At 38.4% G+C, this 23,713-nt stretch overlaps 1 protein-coding gene across 4 annotated transcripts in view; it reads left to right on the top strand.

Annotated features, from left to right (window-relative positions):
• LOC126474699 (kelch-like protein 38) overlaps positions 1–23,713 on the top strand; it is a 137,894-nt gene that overhangs the window by 18,808 nt on the left and 95,373 nt on the right. For 2 of the 4 annotated variants that reach the window (XM_050102191.1, XM_050102184.1), the window contains exon 2: positions 2,020–2,213. The exons of the other annotated variants lie outside the window; for them this stretch is intronic. The gene's annotated coding sequence lies outside the window, so the exon portion shown is untranslated. The remainder of the gene's footprint in view (positions 1–2,019; positions 2,214–23,713) is intronic. 4 annotated transcript variants of the gene reach the window in all.

The raw sequence follows: 23,713 nt of genomic DNA, 5'->3' as shown, positions 1-23,713 counted from the left end.
TCTGTCATTTAAATGTTTCCATATTATTTAAGGTGAGTCATAAGTGAGGAAAAATATTTTGCGCATTGTGCTACACATTGTGTTAGAAACACAAAGTTGTTTTTCCTCGTGTCTCTGTAAATGGAATGCTATTGAATTTCATAAAATTGAGAAATGTGAGGTGAATTTTAATGTTTAGTCTGCCTGCACAAGGCAGCGGAAACAATGACAAGACAACACAACTTTCCCACATTGAGCAGCATCCAGCCTTGAGCCATTAACCACTCTCCTTTTCACTCATGTAATTTCATATGACACAAGACTTTACATTCTGCTTCTAAATCTATACTCTGTGAACCACTGAATTGCGTGCTGGAAGATACATACCACTGCAATGGGGCTGCTTATTCCATTCATATAAGGAGCACTGGAAGAATAATTGCTTAAAATACGCTATGCACAGTGTAGTTAGCCCGACTTTGTATTCACAATAGGGGCTGTAGTATTTTACTAGATTCAACACCTAAGGTTGCTTCTAGAAACTTTCTAAGTAGGCCTTCATGGGATAGGGTAATTCCAAGAGTAAGGTCTCCTTTTTTTTTGTAAGTACATAGACCTGTTTATTTCTGCAATGGTTTACATCAGTTTACAGCTTGAACATTTATCTATTTTTCGACATAATCACCATTTCTGTCGATGCATTTTTGTAGACGCTGTGGCAGTTTTTGTATGCCCATGTCATACCAACACGCTGCCATGCTGTTCAGAAAGTAATGAACCTCTTCTTTCACCTCCTTGTCGGAGCTGAATCGCTTTCTGGCCAAATGTTCTTTTAACCTAGGGAACAGGTGATAGTCACTGGGCACAAAGTCAGGACTATAGGGTGGGTGGATGTTTATGTTCCAGGAGAGCAACGGTTTGCCGAACGATGTGTGGGCAGGTGTTGTCATGGAGAATGTGTACGCCCTTGCTCAACGTTCCTCTTCTCCGGTTCTGAATTGCCCGTTTGAGTTTTTTCAGAGTCTCACAGTACCTGTCAGCGTTAATTGTGGTCCCAGCGATTCAGCTCCGACGACAAGGTGAAAGAAGAGGTTCATAACTTTCTGAACAGCATGGCAGCGAGCTGGTATGACATGGGCATACAAAAACTGCCACAGCGTCTACAAAAATGCATCAACAGGAGTGGAGATTATGTCGAATAATAGCTAAATGTTCAAACTGTAAGCTGTAAACTGATGATTGAGAAGCATTCAGGACTCATCTGTGACTGCTGCAACACAGCTCAGTTTATGTTTAACCCTATTTATATAGCTTGCTAAACTCTTCGGATATTGACAAGCTAATGTACCAGTGTTGTTAGAAGCACCACTACAAGGAGCGAGATGCTGGAATGTTGGTATTCCAGCCTGTGTGAAAGAGTATTGGGAGTAATGGACTGAAGGAAGTTGGGAAATTCGAGCACCCACAGCAATTTCTGGGCCATCACTACACTAAACAATGTTTTTCTAAATAGACAGTAATGTGGATCTTAGAAAAATACTGCTTCTGTTATGTTTTTATTTCGGGACAATAAATTGCAAACTTCGAGATTTGAAGATAGGTTAATACTCATAAGAGCAAATGGTATACTGTAGGGTTATCAGAACTGCAGATATGAGGAAAGCAAAAGGAAAGAAAATATCAAATGGAATGAACCAGCTGGTAAAGAGTAGGTGAGAGTTTCAAGCAAGTGTTTGCATATTTAGAATTCCAGCATAAAATTGGCAGCTGGAAAACAGATGGGCTGGTCCACTCAATCATTACATCAGCAGTATATTTTCTAATACGAACACACACAAGGGTCTCAACCAATAGTTGTTTCAATATTCAAAGCGCAAACAATAGCTTTAGGACTCTAAAGAAGCTTCTGGACATTGTGTCAATAAATTATTACATTCACTACCGTTTGCATTTCCAGACATTCTCTTTCATGTTTATAACACATACACACTGTAATGCCACTTCAGAAAGAGTCTAAAATCACATTTTTTGTACTTTCAGTTGCAGGAAACTGTGCTATTACCTTATTGTCAGCCATAGAGGCTTACACAAAGCAACAAGAAACACTTTGATACTGTTTTACTTGCTTCTTCCTCGTGCAAGGCAAGGAACAACTGCAAATGTGGGATTTCAGAAATTGAAGTAGAATGTGGTCCACCTTTATGTGATCATCAGCCTTTTAGGTGCAAAAGAAGGTACAAAGAGTGGGATTTGTTTGAATATTATACGAGTTAACTAAGCTTAAAGTGTTGAAAGCCAATCAGTCTCATAATGTATTAGTCAAGAGTGTTACCTGTAGATGTAACCTAATTGATACATGCTGTGTGTTCCAATAAAAACTTGATATATTTGTGTCTTTTTTGTATTTATTTTTGCTATTTGTGCTGATTGTTATGTGTGTCTACATGTGTTTTTATAAAGCATCCTGATCATCATATCTTTTTATGAAAGTTATTGATTAATATTCGATATATTGCTCAAGAGAAATTTGTTTATGTATTTTTAACTTTCTTGAAAGCATATGGCTTCTACATCAACTGTTTGTGAATTCCTGTACTCTTTGAACTACTGTTTTCTTCTAACTGTTGTGCTATGTACTCCATTTCCCACTTTCCTTTCTTGCTGGACAGCACTTGTGTTCATAATCAGTATTACCCATTAAGTTCTACTGCAAATAACGAACAGAACTGAGAGAGAAGGGGTGGTGTATAATGGTGTTTGGTTGGCAAAGCAAAAGTTTTACTTTCTTAGTTAAAACTGCATTGGAACTTTTCCATGAGACAGATACTGGAAGAATAAATAATCAACAATTCGAAATGACCATTAGTGGTGTCGCCTTCACCAGATGAAAGCAAGTGATGTGTTGCTAACAAAACATTGAATTTTAACAAAAAGGTTACCCATAATATAAATAGTTTCATTCTATCATGTAAAAGAGTACCAACCTTTGTTCAAGATTGCCAGAAGTCGTACTCTTCTGCTGTAAACCACCTTATTTGGATATTTTGGCTGTGAAATTTTTGACACTTGTTTCTGACTTATTGTATAATACTTTCAAGACTATGGAATAGTAAGTCATTGTTTATGTATTCTCCTTAAAATGATTGAGGAACTAAAGAAATTGACAGTCAAATATTTTTTCTTTGTCTTGGCATTTTCTCAGTTTGCTGGGTGTGTATTTGACAAGTCTTTGATTGTCATGGCTCTTTCATTTGTTTCTATGACAAAATGCTGTCATGCTGCCACAGTGCCACTTTATAATCTTGGTGTGTACAATATTTGCCTGACGCACTTGCAAACTCTGTTCACTGTATTTTAAATGTCTGTGATTTACATTTCTGAGGCAGATATGGAGTAAGATACACTATTCACCTAAAATATGTTGGAGACAATCGTTCAGTACTCTAGCTTGGAGATCTCTCTCTCTCTCTCTCTCTCTCTCTCTCTCTCTCTCTCTCTCTCTCTCTCTCTCTCTCTCTCTCTCTCTCTCTGTGTGTGTGTGTGTGTGTGTGTGTGTGTGTGTGTGTGTGTGTGTGTGTGTGTGTGTGTGTAGCTGGATATATTTGTCTGCTCTTGTGTGGCTTACATTGAAAACAAAATATTCAAAACTGATTCGTTCAGTTTTAAAAGGAGATGTATTTGTTGTTCTCTCCATCTAGTTCAGTCGTAACATCATCCTTAATGGGCAGCAGAATAGAGCAGGCTCTGCAATATCTCGGACTTTGCTTTAAAACAATGTGGGATTGAAAGTTAACTGCATTCCCCAAACCAGGTTCGAACAATGGTGCAAACTGCATACAAAGTGTAACTACGGTAGCACCAGATACCAATAGGCCGAGGGATGTGCTTCATGATGTAATGAAAATCCAAAAGTAGAATTCACACTGAGGCAAAATATATTCTGGACCAATGGGTACACCACAGCCAAGAGAATGTCCTTGACACCTGATGAGTGACTTGTTAGTTGCACATGGCCAAGAAGTGGCCGTAAACCCACAACTTTGATTACACTGCACTGAGTGAGGGAGTGTCCACATAGACTGGTTGATAACTGAGACTAATGCGTGATTAGCAAAAAGAAAAGTCAATGGAATGTCTTGTACTGTTGCCTGTAGCAAAATTTTCTGTGATGGCAGCACCTGATCATGGCGTGAAGAGTCATTAATTTGAATCAGCTTGGACTGCTGTCTGTTGCCCACCTTGCTACAGTATACCTCCACATTGTGCCTTCTTCATAAGCACTTGTAATATTTGCCCTCATAATGAGGAAATTCCTGTCTGGGAGGTAAGGAAAAACAAGCTGGTAACTTGGAAAAACAGTGCATCACTGCAAATATCTGGTACTAGCTCAGGACTGTAGAGAATAAGGTCGAGTGGCTGACAGTAAACATAAGTTCTTTACCACTTTGTTTTTTGTGGAAATCAGCTGCACTGCATCATTGCAGCTCTGGGCCATGTGTGTAATATCAAAATACGCCAAAAAGTTTGTTGCGCTGCTGCTGATACTTAAAATGTGCACACAATTCGCAGTACTTCAGGCAGACTGGGCCAGACTGTCCTAATGCTAATTTGTGGTCTTCCCTGTTTGGGGATAAACAACTCATTGCTTCATGAGCTAAACTTTCAGTGTATGACTTATCACACTTACAAGTGAATTTACTTTTTTGACTCAACCCCTGCAAATCTGCAATCCAAGATGTACAACTTATATAGTGTCTGACTTTTAATGTTGTAAGAATTCTAGAGTTGATGCTACCTCTTTCATTTTGGTAGAAAAAAATGTGCAGCTAATGAAGAGAATATGTCAGACTATGGTAGCTGCATATCAGACAATGGGGCTAACTTTTGGTCTGAATAACATAAGTGAGGATTCGTAGAGTTTCCAGGCTTCTTTAAGCCTCTTCAAAATTGTGGAAGTGCCAGGGTGGCTGGCAATGCCTGTGGCAGCTACAACATTGAACTAGTTAAATGCTTGATCAAATCCTGATACTGGGTTAGCTGTTGCTGCCAATGCTCAAGAAATCTGGCTCGTGGTACCATTTGGTGAACTGAAACTGTGACTGCCTTGTTGCCAATGTTATGTCCCTCACTTATGGTCAACAATGTTTATTGAGCACAAATAAGTTCTGGGGTAACAAATAAAAATTGTCTGTTAGTCGATAAACCAAACAGTCGAAATTCTAAGCAGTGCAATCATCTGAGCCACAATAGAAACTAATATGGGATAGTTTGCTTGAGTTGAATAATATTGAAGCACTGTTTTTGCAATAAGCATTTATTGAGTGATCAGAGCTCCATTAAGCCTAGCAGTGGTGGAAACCGCAAGTTCATCATTCATAGCACTATGCACACAGCAAACAGTCACAATGGCCAGAGTCTGCAGGTAGAGGCGAGTTGGGTAGTGGAAACTGAGGATGAGTTGGCCACCATGCGGCCCTATTTTGGCCCACTATGGAAACCTGCATGACCGACCAGTAATATCAGCTGTGCTCTCACTGCAACAGCCATATACGATGTTACATGTAATTATGTATCTGTGTTTTGCATCCTTAATCCATTTATTAGGCACATAATTCTCTAGACTGTAATTTATAATCTGCTTAAACTTTGCTTATAATTCCTCTACATCCATGTTATGGAACTGAGTGGTGCCTGGTGCCAATTCACTGTCTAAGTGAGATGCCAGTGCTTATCTGCTCTTTCTTGCAGAAATATTCTCCTAGCTTTCTTAACTGATTTATGAACTTTTGTAACCATTCTTGTTGATAAGGTCCAGTGTGTTTGTAGCTACCAGATCTAAGTTATTTCCATTGCATGTGGGCTGCCAAACTAGCTGCTCGGATGCAGAAAACTTGTTCAGAAGTACTTTACGTGACTGACTGTACCCCCACCCACCTGCAATGAATCCATAGACATCCCAGTCGATACTCAGAGGTTAAAGTTGCCTTCAACTAATTACACATGATCTGAGTATTTACATAGTACTGACCATAATCATTCTTTGAATGACTCTAGATCTGTCACAATAGAATCACGTGGTGGTAAAAACATCTAACAATTAAATTGGGTTCACCTAGACCTATTATAAGGGACCAGGTAACTTCTCTGTCGCACTCAACTTCAACCTCAATAGAAAGAATATTTCTGTCAACTGCTATGAACACTCCCCTCCTATTGTCTCGAATCTCTATTTCTGATACAAGTTCCATGGCTTACTAAATATCTCAGTGCTTTCCACTTCGGGTTTTGGCAAGCTGTCAGTCCCGAGAATAATTTGAGCACTAGAACTTTCCTGGAGGATAGTAAATTCAGGAACTTTGTTACGACAACTTCGACAGTTTACTGATAAAATTTTGACTGTCAAAGTGGTCTGACTTCCCTTGCTGCATATTGGCTGACGAGTGTTCATCAGAGTATCTCAAACTACTGCCTAGCCTAAAAATCCTCACATGCACTCCACAGGTACTCTGAGTAGCTGCTTCCTTTGTATAGTGCACTCATGACCTATTGAGGAGAGTCCTACAAACCACCAACCAATAATGGAGGCCAAGAAGTATGTAGTCAAGACAATGAATGGTTTGGTTGAGACTCCCCACTCGGCTCCAGATCCTGATCAACTCTGGGGAAATGCTGCAGGTTTCAGGCTCTGCTTGCACCCAATGTGTGAGGCCTGCAGCCTTCACCACTTTTGCCAGCTGCCTGTATGAACTGAGAATGGCCTCGGAACCCATGTGACTGGCATCATTTCTGCTGACATCAGCCACAACTTGTGATATTACTGAACCCTGTGTGCTCGATAGTCGCACATGAGATCGCCTCCACTTCTCAGATAAGGCCCACACTGGCAAACATATCGAGTGCACAATAGCTTTCTTTCCAGCCCTGAAAGCTGTCTGCATAAGGGGCTCCCTCTGTGCCTAACATTGGAGCTCCCAATAACTAATAAACCCCTCCCTCCGTGTGCCTGCTCAGAAACTGCTGAAGGAACGGTTAGCTGTCCACTCACAGGGTGAATGGGTGAGGCCAGACAACCAGTCTCCACATTGACCCACTGCCTTGAGTGATGGAAACACCATCCACCACTCACTCTGCTATGAGGACTGATCTGACATGTCAAGTACACTAGGAGGTGCCTCGGTAGTAGAACCCATGGGCAAAACAAGTGAAACCTGAGGTGTCGTGTGCAACGCGCAAGTTTCTCCACCACTGCTACAACCTGAGGCAGCAGCCTGAAGGTGACTGACTATAACAAAAAGTGCATTCAGCTCCTCCTGTGTTTGTACACAGCATGCACACATCCAACCCGTCCTAGCAAGACTAACTGAAGAAGTAAACTATAAAAGCAGTCAGAACCCTAGATACACAACTTGATGTGTCATCAGTGGACATTGATGCCTCGATGAGGTATGCAGCTGGCTGTTCAGAAGAAATAAAAACTTTGCTACAGGCTGCCCGCATTTACTCTTACAAAAACACAAAATTAAATCTGTTAAACAGAAAAACACACTAAATTTAATAAATATACCACAAGGAGAATACAGGAAAAGATAAACACTTAACTTACTGTTCTGTAAATATTTATCAGCTGAGAGCTGGAGCCTTGTTCACTGACTTACTAGACAAATGGACACTTGTCTTCAAAACAAAACAAATGAGCAAGTACTGTGCTGCAGACTGCTTTCCATGTAGTTGGCATTTTAGCAGTGTTGTGATGTTGTGCTTCACATCAGTGATATAAAGTTAGTGATGTTCTTGTCTGTCCTCATTCTGAAGACTTGTTTGATTTAGCTCCCCATTCTGTTCTGTCCTGTGCAAGTCGCATCGCCTCTTTATAACTGCTGCAGCCTCCCATTTGGACATGCTTATTATTCCAGCTCTATTCTTCATCTACACTAATATCCCCCTGTCCACACCTTCATTACCAAATTAATGATTCCGTGATGTCTCAGGATGTGTCATACTGACTAATCCCTTTTTTTAGTTGAGTTGTGCCATAAATTTTTTTCCCCCCTCCCATATTTGATTCAATATGTCGTCATACACTACCCAATCTACACATCTGATCTCCTGCGTTTTCCTGTAGCACCACATTTTAAAAGCTTCTAATTTCTTCTTTTGACAAGCTTACGGTCTGCATTTCATTTCTATATACCAACCACTACATTCATACAGATACTTTTAAAAACTACATTTTGTACTGTCAGTTGTTATGTTGAATAAATAATAAAACTTTTCTACTACCTTCAGCTCCCAGGTCATAATCTAACTTCCTCAGTATCAACAGACTACATTCCATTAACCTTGTTTTACTGTTATAGATGTTCATGTTAAAATCTCTTCATTCTGTTCAATTGATCTCCCAATTTCTTTGCCATCTCTGACAACTACAATGTCATCAACAAACTTAAAAGTTTTGATTTCTGCTCCATGAAATTTAATTTCTTCATGGTTTCCTGTACTTCTTACTCTGTGTACAGACTGAATAAAATAGGGATATGCTATATCCCTATCTCAATCCCTTCTCCAGTAATGCACCCTTCAAGTTCCAGATAATCTATCACTCCTTTTGTTTTATCCTTCAGCTTTAGGAGACTGAATACTAGTCCACATGTCAAAAAGTATTTTTCTCTGAGTCTACTAATGTTATAAATGCGGCTTTGTCTTTCTTCTGTCCATTATCCAAAGAAAAGTCATAGGTTCAGTATTTCCTTACATGTTTCTACATTTCTTCATCTTTTGTCTGAATAGCCTCTGCTAATCATTCCTTTCTTGTGTAGATAATTCAACTTAGTTTTTGCAACCACAACTTATAAAACTCAATACTAATATCTGTCATCACCTATCTTCTTTCTTCTTGGGATTATTAGATTCTTCTTGAAGTCTGAGAGTATTTTGTTTGTCTTGTATATCTTACATACCAGGTAGACCTGTTTTGTCATTTGGTCCTGTTCAGAATATTAATAATTTTGAGGAATATCATCTACTCCAGGTGCCCTGTTTGAACATAAGTCTTTCACTGCTCTGTCAAATTCTTCTCAGATTATTGCACCACCACTTACATCTTCATCCACTTTGCCTCCTCCTTTTGGTAGTATAATCTTTTAAGTTTTTTGTTGTTATATAGCCATTCATTATGTTCCTTCCACCTCACAGCCTTCTCTACTTCGCGTAGTGCTGGATTGTCATCTGAGCTCTCTCTTGCTGTTTGTACTGTTGCTTCTCTTTACACTGAAGATTTCTTTAATTTTCCTATAAGTGACATCCAGGTTCCTATAGTTTTGCATACTTCTAGAGCTTTGCATTTTCCTTGTAGCCATTATCTCTTCACCACTTTCCATCCAATTTTACAAGTGTCTTTTCCTTTTTTTCACTACTTCATCTTTCAGACCTACCCATTCATTTTTTATCTACTATTTCATTGTGGTGTGCATTATCTACTCACGAATAATGGTCAGAGTAGACTTCACATCTACTCCTGAAAATATTTTGCAATTTAAAACCTGGTTTCCAAATCTCTGTCTTACATTAAGTTATCTGCCTGAAATCTCCTACTTTTTCCACATATCTTATATGAATCCACCCTTCTTTCATGATTCTTAAATAAAATGTTTGCAACAATAATTGTGCACTGTGCAACACTCTTACCTTGCTGCTTCCTGTTTCATTCCTTTCCCTCAATCCATGTTCTATTACTGTTTTTCCATCTTCCATTTTCCACTATTTAATTCCGGTTGCCCATCACAGTTAAATGTCTTGTTACAGATAAGAAGCAGTTTCTTGCACCTCATCATATATTTTTCCAATCTCTGTTGTTAGCAGAGCTGCTATAGGCATGTATTCTTGTGGCGTTATGGTGGGGGTTCTTGGCATGATGTCCGTCTTATCTATGACAAACCATTCACTATGCTGTTGATGGTACTTCACCCAGTGTTATTTTTTGTTCATTGATAAAGCTACTCTTGTCACCCCTGTTGGATTTTGCGTTGATAATGCCAGAATCACAACACCCGACATCCTGTTGTTCCTGCCAGTACACTTCTCTGCACTAATTCCTAGTATATGTGACGGCAACTTATCCATTTCTCATTTCAGTATTTCTAATCTGTAAACATAATGAAGGGACCTGACTTGCAGAATGACAGAGAAGTAGTTGGCCAAGCCATTGTTGAATGGTGGGAGCAGAGGGCTGGAGGTCAACATTTAAAATCTTTGAGAATGCAATAGTGATTTGGAAACTTCACCAGCCATCTGACAAGAATTACACATTTTTCATAATATAAATATTTTGAAAATTGCTGAAATTTAGCAGGTTTTACCAAATGTGTTATTGGTGATTTTGGAATGTCAGGAGTTCAGAAAATTAATTAATTTTGCATAAATTATTTGATACTGTCACATAGAATAGTATTCTGGAGAAATTTTCGGTTAGGATGCTGTAGGTTATATTTCCTCTAGCTTGATGTAGGTAACTGGAAGCATGTAAGCAAACTGAGAAAAAATTGACAATAGGAGTATTCCCTCATCAAGCTAGGACATTAAGAACTATTTGCAATCTGAAAATAATGGAAGTGTTCAGAATTATGACAGTGGGTATGAAAATGACTTGACTTCACAAGAAATGATAATTACACCACCACAAATAATTTGAACACCTTTAGTGAATTAAACATACTGATAAACAATAAAAACAAAGATTATATTTGATTGAAGAAACAAGAAACCTCTTACATCACAACAGAATGTTTGAACGTGTGTTATAAAACAACTAACACATTTAGCAAACAGGAAAATCCAGAGCAGAACTACTACTATATGAATTAGGATAGACCAGTAAACCTCTCATCCCTGATTCCTTAAAGAATTGACTTCCATGTATAAAATTAAAATCAGTTAATGAATTACATATTTGATGTTAAGCAGGTAAGTGATAAAAAGTTTAGGAAGGTTTGAAATTATGTTTAAAGTTTGTTGGAATTTGCTAAATACTTTAATTATGAAACATTGGATGAATATAGTCTGGGTAATTTGCACTCCATTTTAAACAAGTCAGTTTCCACATCTCAGTGTTTATAACATCACATTTCCTGAACTATGTGTTGCATAATGATTGTAAATTTGCAGGTACATTCAGTTTTATATGTTGATACTGTCTGCAAAGTGTGTTGCGAATAGAGTTTGTAGTAAAGAAGCAATAAATTAAAATGTCATGCTTGATGCTGAAGTTTCACCGTGCTCAATTTTAAGCTAAAGCTAGTTTTCCACATATCTCACTGTTTATGACATTATCTCCTGCACCATGTGTCATACAGTGATATAGTTTTGCAAGTACATTCAGTGGCATATTTGGATACTATCTGCAAAATTTGTTGCAAATAGAATTGGTAGAAAAGAAGTAATAAATTGAAACACTGTGCCTGTTGGTGATGTTTTACTGCATGAACAGGAAAAATATGGCAAGCAATAAACTTTTTTCCTTTCATTATTTTGTGGGGTATCAGCAAAAAAAGTTTTGTAAAGGTTTGAAATTGTGTAAAGTTTGTTGGAAGTCCATTCTCAAATACTGGATGAATATAGTGTAGATAATTTGTGCGCCATGAGTTATGCTACCTCAGTTTCTAACTTTAATACTTTTCATCTAGTCTTAAACCCATACCATAAGATTATACGTCCTAGTGATCAGATTATGAGAGCGTTTTAAATTTTTAAACTTGGTCAATAATTAAATGAAATATTTGTTTCCTGTAGAAGGTGTTAGATAGGTAGCTTGCAACTGGGACCATGCACTAGGTTAGCCATTTAGTAATATAAATTGCTACTCACAACATAGAGAAGGCATTGAGTGGCAGACTAGGCTCATTTACAAGTAGATTGTCCCATAGATTAAAGGCGTTCATATTTACACACACACACACACACACACACATACACACACACACACAAAAAAATCTCTTTGCCACCGTCCTCTCCAGACACTGAGGACTGATTCTAATTCATATTGTTGACACATTTCACATAATAGATATTGAGGACATGGCCCTTGGATAAAAAAATAACTACATTGGTTGCTAAAGTAAATCCTGGCGATTTAATAACACAGAAAAGGATGATTACCAGAACACTTTGCAAACAAACCATGTCAGAGAAATGTATTTCATTAATTCAAACCAAATTGACAGAATTTTCTTGGCAAAATATTTTTCTTAGAATTAAGTCAGTGTCTGTGTTTATTATATTTTCATAAGACCAAGAAAATTCTACACTTGGGGCTTTTATTCGAATAAATTGACGGGAGAGAAATTGAGAGAGAACTTAACTCCTTTGTAAACCATACAAATTGCCATTTATCTGCTGCAAGGGCTCTCCTCCTTCCCCCATTAGAACTAGCATCCCTTGAATGAGGGCTGTTGTACAGAGATAAGTTCATACTAAGTGCTGTATTGGCAAAGCACCCATTAACTGCATTGAAGATTCATGACAAGTACAGAACTGAGTGCAAGATGAGAATTGTATGGAAATGTACCTTTTGTGAGCAGCTATTTTAAGACTGGATTGATAGACAGCTAAGCATGTGTAAAGATAAACTTAAAACATGTGTGTTTGTATAGTATTGTGAATAGGTCCATTTCAAAGTGGCGGGCTGACAGATTATTAGAAATTTTTCTGTGTGAGCTGTTGACTGTCATCTAAACTGGATTTTTCTGAAGGGTCTACAAAAACTAAGTTATACTTAATTATTCTGTGACAAAAATACTTCTTCTGATGAAGTTCTTGTCGTAATTATGAGAAGGGTACACAACAGTAGCTTTAGCCAAGGCTAAACCATATAACTCTGCAAATTTCTCTCATTTTTCTTAATGATTACCTGTTATAAGTCTGTGAAGCAGTCTTAGATTCATTAAAGGAGCACTGTTTACATGTTTTGAGCATTTAAAAATGAGATACATGCATATATTCTTCCAATTTAATTAAAATGTTATTCACAAACTGAAAGGTATAGCATATATAAAAAATAATTTTACATCACACCGAAAATACTCGGAAGGGAAATGTTGCACTCTATTTGCAGTAGTTTATATTTTGAAAAAAAAAAAAAAAAAACTGTGCTTTTCTTTATGAAAGTTTGAAACAGTCCATTTTTCTTCTCCCCCTTTTTTTAGAGGAATATGCATGTTTGTATTTAAAGAAACAGTATGAATTTTAACAATGGGAAAAGATAGATTGCTACTTAATGTAAAGATAACATGCTAAGTTGCAGACAGGCACAATTAAAAGATGCCTATATATACGCTTTCAGCCACAGCCATCATCGGAAAAAGAGAAACACACACCATTCATTCACATACGCAAGCACGTCTCACCCTCACGTGATTGCCAACTCCAGCCAGAATGCAACTGTAACGTGGGACAGTAGCAGCAATCTTGAAGGAGTGAAGAGGATCACTGTCTGGCAGAGTGTGCAGGGACTAAAAGTGCCAACATGTGCAACATTAGGAGGTTGGGCAGCAGGGTGGAGGGGAAAATGGAGCAAAAAAGGAGAGGAGTGGAGAAAGATTGGTGGGTTCATTGGCAGAAGGTGGCAAACAGAATGTAGAAGATGGGAACCGTTTCCAACTGTGCAAGTAAACTGTCGGAGTGACACAGCATCCATACAAGCAAAACATCTTTTAGAGGGGAGCACTGCAAGAACAACAGCATTGAAGAAATCTCTTACATGTAACAAAACATGTACTATGTCACAGAATGATGTGGGAGAAAGAGGGAGAGGGAGAGGGAGGGGGAGAGAGAGAGAGAGAGAGAGAGAGAGAGAGGGAGAGGGGGGGGGGGGGTCCTTTGAAATAGTGTAAACGTTTTAGATTAAAAAAACCTTTGCCATTTGCAGTGTACAGCAGGGCACCTAAAGTCAGTAAAGGGGTTTTGTAAATGGAACACCTCTAGCAGAAATTTCACAGTATTGTTGGAAAACACATCTATGAAAGGTGACGTCACTCGGTGCAATCACAAAACGTTTTTGGCGTAACACCAGACTTTCAGCAAAATTGTTGATTCTTACAGGTATGCGGTGTGGATGCACATTTAAAAAATTTGAATGGGAAAAATAGTAGTTGTATTTGTAAGAAACATTTTGAAGAGGTTCAGTGCTAAGATTGTGGAAACCTCCACTTTTATATTTATCTTCAGTATTCCAGCATTATTGGAAAATATCAGTAAAGGTGTTATGCATCTTAAGGTCTGCCCAGATGTGCCCATACAAATGAGGTGTTTTAAATACCAGCAGTATGGATACTCCACCATAAATTGCAATGGTCAGGCACCTGTTGGCTAAGATGCAAATGAGACTCGAACACAATCTTCACACCACCATTGTGTGTAAATTGCTTGAAAGTTATACAATCTAGAACTGTGAGAGTGAACTTTCAATGAAGAAACTAAAATTCAGAAGCTTTAGGCCACAAAGTGGGAGTGATATGATGTAGGGGGGAAAACATGTCAGTCTGTTAAACTACCAGTATTAACGTCATTTCAAGCTATGTCCAAAATTATAGTCAATACAAGCAGCTCTGTAATGTAGACCTTGTAAGGAGAAGTCATGAAAAGTACTTGTATCTGCAAGCGCTCCTGTGAAGAAATGCTTGTCATAAAGTTGGTCTCTGCCATATCATCAGCTAACAAAATAGCAGTAAAAGGCCTGTTAAAAAATATTTAAAGCAGATAAGAAGAAACTTGCGATGTGCTGTATGCAGCACTATGTCTGTCACAACCGCATAATGACATCGTGGTCCACTGTTGATTCCTCGCATAGTTCCTTAGTCATTGTTATTTGGGTGAAAGGTATAATTCAGTGTTACTCTTTCTCATTTTCAAAATTAAAATTGGAACTGAAAGAATGATGTTTCAACAACATTGATTTCATCAAATAGAATTCATTGCAGGCATTCAAGAACATTTCAGAAGCAGCTTTCAAGGGCCACAAGGCAAGTGACACAACACTAGGAAGTGTGTGTGTTGAATAAAAACATTATTTAAATAAGTTTATTTTTTGAACAGATCTTGTAAACTGGACACACAATAATCAGCTTTCAATAAAAAAAAATTATAAAAAAAAGTCATCTCACTAACATTTCAAAGTGTGCTGAACAAAGATATGCACATCCCATATCTTTCCATCAACAATGAAATACTTGATTACAGTACAGTGCCCAAGTTTTTTGGACTATGGCTGCACAGTAATGTAGAATGGAATGAGCATGTAGAATATCCTAATGCAAAATTGAGCAAGATTCGGTACTTTCTTTGCAGATTAAAATCCTGCTGCAACAAGAAAACAGCAAATCATGCATATAATGCCTGCTTTCATTCCCAGCTTAAATATGGAACAGCTATTAGCACATTCAGACTGCCATTAGAATAGTCATTGGATGCATACATATAGACTCCTGTGAAGATCTGTTTAAGATCTATGGTCTCTCCTTTACCATGTATCTACATTATGGAAACCCTTATATTCTTTGAAGTAAATGTAGGAGGTAAAGATAGTAAATAAAACAAAGCACTGTGATATACATTATCACTTTACTGACTAAAATAAAAACTTCCATGTGACACAAATCAACTCATCCCTGTGCCAAACTGATCTATACGGGAAGTAAACCTTCTCAAAAACATAAAAGCAAATACTAAGGTCAAAACCTCAGGAAAATCTTATGTTCTGTCGGCACAATTTACATACTTGAGGCAACCAAGAAGTTGAAAGCTAAATCTCTAACAATACCGAAACAAAAAAGCCTGTGTTGCAGGCGACCAATAAAAGAGTCAATATTCAGGTGGAAGAAATGAGGCATGTAAGAAAACTGAAGAGCCCCATTTAAGAGTTGGACATCCCTTTCCCAGGGGGTCTATAGCCTCCATAATGGGGAGAGGGCTAAAAAAGTGTCATTGTCATCTTGATAAATATTGAATGCCACAGCCAATATCTCCATTTTAAACATTATTTACAAGTAAGTATAACAGTCGCTGCGTGCAACAGCTTTCTGAATGGAACGTAACCTGTTAAACATTATTTCATGAGGCAACATTGATAATAGTGCACATGCTGTCTCTTCCTACACCCTAATGACACTAAGATAGTTGGACTTTCTACCATACCACTCAGCTCCCCAGACTTTTTCTCTTGTGTGGAAACTCCAAAGTATGTAATTTATCTGGGGATTTAGCCAACACATGCTCCAACAGTCAAGCTATTGAATACCAATAGACAGAAATGTTATGCAGCTAAAACACTGCTACTGAGTTGATCTCTCAATATTCTCTCTCATTCTCACACATACTGCTCATTGGGATGTGCTCAAAAATTTACATTTCAGTGATCACTTCCTGACATGGTCTTGTGATGCTGCACTCTGCAGCCTTATGTCACGTCATTCCACAGTTTGCTGCTCTTCAAAATCAGAGTGCTCTCCAGTGGAATGCAGAATGCTGCTTGGCAATCTGATATGCTTCTGCTTTAGGATGTGACTTGTGTGGAAAACGATGAAAATTGGGAATTCTCAGGGAAAATGATTGGATTGAAAATTCTGGAAGACTCAGTGTGTTCCAGAGGCTAGGGGGAGTTTAACACTCTGATGATAGAAAGAAATGTTCTGAGTAATTTAATTACAAATAACTTTGATATTCTGCTTTGAAAACAGTCTGTTGTGGAGTTGTATAAGGAAAGGTTAAGAAGTGCACTGAACTAAAGTTTTGTTGCTTGATTGTTACAACCTCCAGTTCACTTGGCAACGTTGGGAATCTTATTGTCTTTGAGTTCTCGGGCTCCAGCTCCGTTTCCTGTTGCATGATTGAGATTGTGACAAAATGTATGTGAAATAATCATTTACATAGGAGCAAAGGTAGCTTATTTAATTTTTGAAAAATTATTAATACAGATCCATATTTGAACATGGATGTTTTGTAGATCACAAATGATTATGCAGGCTTCAGTTCCTATTCACTTATATTAATACTTATATAACTAGAACAATGAAAATAATCGATTATTGATGAAATTATTTAACTTGATTGATAAAAAACCTACTCACCAAGCGGCGGTAAAACACACACATAAAAGAATGTTGTGATTGGTAAGCTTTCGGAGCCGGTGGCTCCTTCTTCAGCAGAAGGGTGAAGAGGAAGGAAGAAGGGTGAATGAAAAGGACTGGTGAGGTGTAGGAAAAAGGGTAGATTTTGGGAAAGTCACACAGAACTATGGGCCAGGGGAGACTTATCGTACGGAGCGAGAAGGAAATTAAAGTAATATTTTGCTGACTTACATACTTAAAGTAAACAATAACCACAGTGTGAAGAGCATCCAGTTCCAAAATTGATGCAGCATTGCTAACGAAGTCATTACATTCCTGTGACAAGAAGTTGAAGTAATTTCCTGTAAGGAATTCTCGTACGCTTGAGAATGTTACACAGTGTCATGGAATGGTAACAGATAGCAGTAGCAGTGAAAAGAGCTTGTAACTGAAGAATTGTTGATAAAACTATTAATAAACTATTGTTTTGTTTTATCTGTTGTGGAATCTAGCTGATGATTTGGCCACAAACCTCTCTCAGAAAATGTAGGTCCAAAGTTTTTCTGCTCTGTTTCTGTAAAGTCATTAGTCTTGTCAGTCAGACTAAAAACGTTCTACTGCAGAATTTGGTTCTGGGAAATCTAGAATATCAACCTGAAAATATCAGGGAAATCTTTTGATGAAACAAAGGCGCCACCTGCTTTGTGGCGTAAATGCAATCCAGTTGTAGCAAATCTTGCAACCTTCAGGATTTACAAGGTGCAAGGCCAGGAAATCTGTTTAAGAGAGCAAGACAAGGTCATAGTGACTGGCCCTGGACACGTCAAGCATTCTGTTTGTTCAACAAAATCCAGGAAATCCATAAGAAGGATATCTGGTAAATGCAATAGTTCGTGAATATTGGCCATCCACATGCAAAACTGTTCCCAAACAACACCAAAGTGATGACCTAGGATTTTGTCATGGCTACATCACTGTAACTTATGATTTTTGTTTTTCCTCATACTCTCAATAATTAGGTCCCTCGTATCTTGGGGTCTGAGTCAGCTCTTCCTTTTTAACCATCCCCAATCCATCCCCCTGTCCTCTCCAAGTAAGAAACAATTACTTCCAAAAGGTTGGATAATGTGTGTATTTTTGTGTGTCAGTAGGTAGTACTGACATTTTATGTCCTGAAAGCAAATACTGGCCAGCAGTTCTGTTCCAGTGATCCAGTGTTCCTTTAATACCACACAGCTGATCAGGGACTGGATTGGCTCTCAGATCCACCAGTAGTGAGAAGTATAATCATAAAATGGAGGCCATGAGATGCCATGGTCCATACATAAGAGTCTCCCATCACGTTTCGCCTTCAACTGCGGGAGGCATCCTCAGAGGACAGTCGCACAATGTGCAAGAAGAAGTCACAACAACTGTGTTCGCTCACCTTCCTGTTACGCTGCAGGGACATGTCAACTGTTCCGAAATTTCTGCAAGTGAAGAGGACGTTCCGCTCGGCACAAGCTCATCGAATTTACAGCCGTATGAATCAGCAGTGTCACGAGAGAGGATTCACCAGACACAGTGAGCACTGACGTAAACCAACAGTAAGCTGTTTCACCTTCATATTCTCATTAGTAATACTCTGCAGTATGACAATTGGAATAAGATTGAGAACCTTACATTTAGAACTATGGAAGTAAGTGCAGAAATGTCAGTGGTTAGACAAAAGAGGAAGATCGATACCTTATAGAAGATCACGTTGGGAGGCACAAGAGAGGATAATTCTCGGACAGTTTATTAACCTGTCAGACAAAGTCTTGACTGTGGATGGAGTTCCAGTACTTGCTAAGGATGGAAATTTTGCAGTGACGCCCCGAATGGTTCCCACGGAAGATATTGTGTCTAATGTTGAGGCAGGTATCCGTCAGCTGTCACAGCAGTCTGCTGATGTTATAAGAATGGAAACAGCTGGAATCTTCCGCACATGTAAGCCACCTAATAGTAATCTATCATAGGTACAAAGGAAGGCACTGAGGGACATCAACGCAGATGAAAACATCATCTTGCTTTCTGCAGATAAAGGCAACGCTACTGTCGTAATGAAAAGTAAAGATTATCATGAAAACATCATGGACATTTTGGATCCCAACAATTACAAACAACTTCAGAAGGATCCGACATCAAGGATTTTAAAAATGACCAATTAGTTGGTGAAAGCATCTTCTCTTCAGTCGACAAGAAGCAACTCTTTAAATCAGAAGCTTACTAGCCCAGGCTCTAATAAAGTTATCGAGATGACCATCATAGCAAAGACGTCACATTATTATGCGCAAATGTACAAAGAGGCCATTGAGACTGCCAAACACTGCAAATATATATATGGCGCTCACTCGTTCTCTCATTGCAGTTCGCCAATTGTCTTCGGAGGATGCCTTCCGCAGTTTAAGGCGAAACGTCAGAGGAGAGTCTTATGTATGGACCACGGCATCTCAGCCCGGAAGTGTTAAGTGATGAGTGAGAAGCATAATTGGTCTGTCTCCATGTGGGAGCCAGATTTGGCACTGCGCACTCCCTGAGGATCATCATACTGCTCCAAGTAACAACCAGATTTCATAGAATAGTAAATGTGGTGCCTGCATACCAAAAGAAATGAAATACAACTAGAATTTTTTAATGCAGTATATCAGACAAGACAGTTTGCCAACTCATGGAGAGAGGCAATTTTCTTCTTCCTTCTCAAGCAAAACGATTTAAAAAAGATGTCTTTATGGTGCAAAAATTGGCAATTGACCATAAATAATGAAAAGTTTTAGGTCATCAACATTGGTGCTAAAAGTAATCCATTAAACTTCAGTTAAACAATAAATCAATCAAATTTAAAGACCATAAATTCAACTAAATACATGGGAATTACAATTACAAAAACTTAAATTAGAAAGAACATGCAGGAAATGTGGGGAAGGTGAACCAAAAACTGTGATTTATTGGCAAAATGCTTAGAAAATGCAACAGACTAAAGACATTGCCCGCACTATCTTGTCCATCCTCTTTTGGAGTACTATTTCATGGTGTGGGATACTTACCAGATAAGATTAACAAGAGAACATCAAGAAAGTTCAAAGAAGAGCAGCACATTTTGTATTATTGAGAAATTGGGGAGAGTGAAAGGGACATGATATCAGGATTTGGGGTGGATATCATTAAAACAAAGGTGTTTCTTGTTGCCCAGATCCAAAATTTTTCCATTCAGTTTTATCTTCCCCTTCCTTCCTTTCTTACCCTTGACATCACTATTGGTTTTATCTTGTCTTTGCTTATTCTCACCCCAAATTTTTCTCTCTCTCTGTCTTTGCATTTACATTTTGTCATCCCTCATCACTGTCATCAGCAAGCAACATGGCTTTTGTTCCATTGGAGAGTACTCTGATTATGAAAAAGAACAGCAAACTGTGGAATGAAGTGACCTAAAGGCTGCAGAGTGCTGCATCACATGATCTGATCCACCCATTCGTGAATGCTGTTGCTGTGCTCGAATACAGCTGCAAAGCATCAAGTTTGCCTTGTTGTGTGTGTATTTCAGCTGCTTCCTTTGATGCCCTGCTTGAGCCTCTACAAGTTACATCTCTTCGTAATCTCTGTTTAACACTTCTTCATGTCCATGTCAGGAAGTAATCACTGAAATGTAAACCTTTGAGCACATTCAAATGAGCAGTATGTGTGAAAATGAGAGAGAATATTGAGAGATCAACTCAGTAGCAGTGTTTTACCCACATAACGTGTTTGTCTCTATTGCTATTCAATAGCTTGACTGTTGGAGCATGTGTTTGCTAAATCCCCATATAAATTACTTACTTTGGAGTGTCCACACAAGAGGAAAATGTCTGGGGAGCTGAGTGATGTTGTAGAAAGTTCAACTGTCTATAGTGTTATTAGGGTGCAGGAAAAGAGAGCATGCGCACTATTATCAATATTGCCTCACATAATAATGTATAAAGGAGAGATATTGGCTGTGGTGTTCAACATTTATCAAGATGACAATGGCACTTTTTTAGCCAATGGTTTAATACCTCCACAATTTTTCTCTATGGCTACAGTGAATAGGGGGGACAACACACTTCCCTGTCACTGACCCGTTTCATTGTCAGACCATTTTGTTTCTGTTATATTCATTTTTTACCCCTGAATATTTGCTAGACAACATGTTTAGGCACACTGGCATGGGCTTTCTAAATGTCATCACATTGTCTTTTCCAAATTCTCATCTGTTCTCAATCAAATGTTTTAACGTGAACATCAGGTTATATGTTGATCCGTCTTTCCTGAAACCATACTGTTCTTCCATTTTTCCTTCTTATTTACTCCTCAGCTACTTCCAATACTCTCTAAAAGATCGTAGCTACACGCATAATTTGGGTGATCCCTCTGCAGCATTAAATTCCTTCTTATCATCTTTCGGAAATGGGGATAGTTTGACTATTTCCCCACTGTTCTGGAATTTCTTTCTTTCTTCCGGATTATTCTAAATAATCTGTATAATTACAATGACTCTATTGGTTGTGATGCTTTTATCATTTCTGTGGACACCACAGCACACCTGCTGCTTTAGCAGTCTTCATCTTCTATGTAGGTCTGTCTGTTTATGACTTACATATTCCTCCTCCTCCTCCTCCTCCTCCTCCCTCTTCTTCCATTATATTTCCTTTTTCCTTCTCGTCTATCAGGTCCCTGTATTTAACATTCAGCAATTTCTGAGAAGTATTCTTTCCATCTTTTTAGCATATCATCTTTTTGTATCAATATTCCTGTTTCTGATTTAACGTATTTTGTATCTCCTCTGTGTTTTACTTCCCTTAACATTTTCCTACAAAGTTTATGTGTTATCTTCTTATACTATTTTTTTTTTTCATCATATTTGGCTTCTTCGTATTTTTGCTAATTTTAAATACTGTCATTACCTATACACTTCCTCCAAGCCATTTGCTTCTCTTTAACTGCTTCTTTTATCCTGTTGTTGCATTTTCTCTTTGTTGTTCTCTTTTTCATTTTTAGTCCCTGATAGTCTTCCACAGATACTTACTACAAACTTTAAAAAACCTCTTCTGCAAAAAATCCATTATTCTTTTCCATTAGTCACTCCTCCTTTGGGAATTTGTTTCAGATCTTCTTGGAACTTTTCGCTTGTTTCCTTCTCTTACAACTTACATACATTTTATTTTTCTTTCCCTTTTTTGTGTTAACTTCGTGAGTTTTCCAAATTTCAAATTGGCTACCACCAATTTATTGACCACTTCAAAAGCTTTTCTTTGCATTTCCATCACATCTTCCAGTTATCTCCATTCCCTCTACTCTGCCAGACAAGACCAGTCCTTGTCATTCTTTCTCCACACCCATCTAAACCATGTATTTCCTGAAATTAATCCATGTTTTCTGCAAAAGTCTATTATCAGATTTCCTTCTTCAGTCTTGTTACCATAACTGAAGGGCCAGTTCTTTCTTACAATTTAAAGTCATCCTATTGATAGTAGTGCCTTTCATGCTGTCTGGTAGCCCACTTCTCGCAAGTCCCCCAGAGCACCGTGACTGTGCATTGCTTGAGGGGCATGCTTTAGTGTTTCTGAGGCATCAATTCATAGGCTGTTTGTATGATGCGTTTGCATATGCAAAGGAATTTTATAACACTCTTCAGGATTTAAATTAGGCCACCCCTAATAAGTAATGAGACATGTTTTACAGCTGTTCTGGGGTACGGATATCAAGGCCATCAGTGCCATACTAGAGATCACCTCCAGCACAGATGCTATTCCAGTCTTCACCCACAGTTCTGCACATGGACGCTCTATTTTTATGACTGTTGTAGAGAGGTTGTACTAGTATTGTAAAGCTTCCAGCAAGTGGGCTGCCTGTTGGTCTGTGGCTTGTATTGAGTATTTCAACCAGCCTTACTGAATTGTAGGGCTCTCCTGCCTATCTCTTGATCACTTGGGTACACACCCTGTGGAGGTTACCACCCCCCCCCCCCCCCTCCCCCTCCTCCCGACTGGCCTCTCTTTTCCAAGCTGTAAAAGTGCCACTTGCTGTCTGTGAGCAGCTTATCACCGATATTCCAAACTCTTGATGTTCAAGGATTACATGAGGAAAACGAGTTTATTTGGTATCTGCGCAAAGCACACTTAAGTGTCAGTTGGCATCAAATTTACTGAAGTGGGGCTATACAACTGCAAATTCTTTTTTTATATTCTATAAAATTAGAAATACTCACCATGCTAGATGGAAGTATTTAGAGATTGGTCTAAGCAGGGGATATCTCATAGTGGCGCTGTTATTTTCACTAAACATTTCCGAGGCATGTTTTTTAAGTAAGGTCCATTTGAACATAAGTTCACAATGAAAGATTGTTTCAAATTAGGAAATTTATTTTCAGAAGGTACATACTTACACTATTTTTTGATATAGTTGCCAAGTTTGTTGAAACAGGTATCATAACTCTCAACCAATTTTAAAATACCTTCTTCACAAAAACTTGCTGCCTGCTGTGATAACCAAGAGTTCACTGCCGTTTTCACGTCTTTGTCATCATTGTAACAGTTGGCACTAAGGTCTCGTTTGGGGTGGAGGAACAGATGGCAATCGCTCAGCGCAAGATCAGGACTGTAGGGTGG

This window comes from Schistocerca serialis, chromosome 1 (genome assembly GCF_023864345.2).
Source record: "Schistocerca serialis cubense isolate TAMUIC-IGC-003099 chromosome 1, iqSchSeri2.2, whole genome shotgun sequence".
Classification (NCBI taxonomy): Eukaryota; Metazoa; Arthropoda; class Insecta; order Orthoptera; family Acrididae; genus Schistocerca; species Schistocerca serialis.
This window is presented reverse-complemented; position numbering and strand designations above follow the sequence as displayed.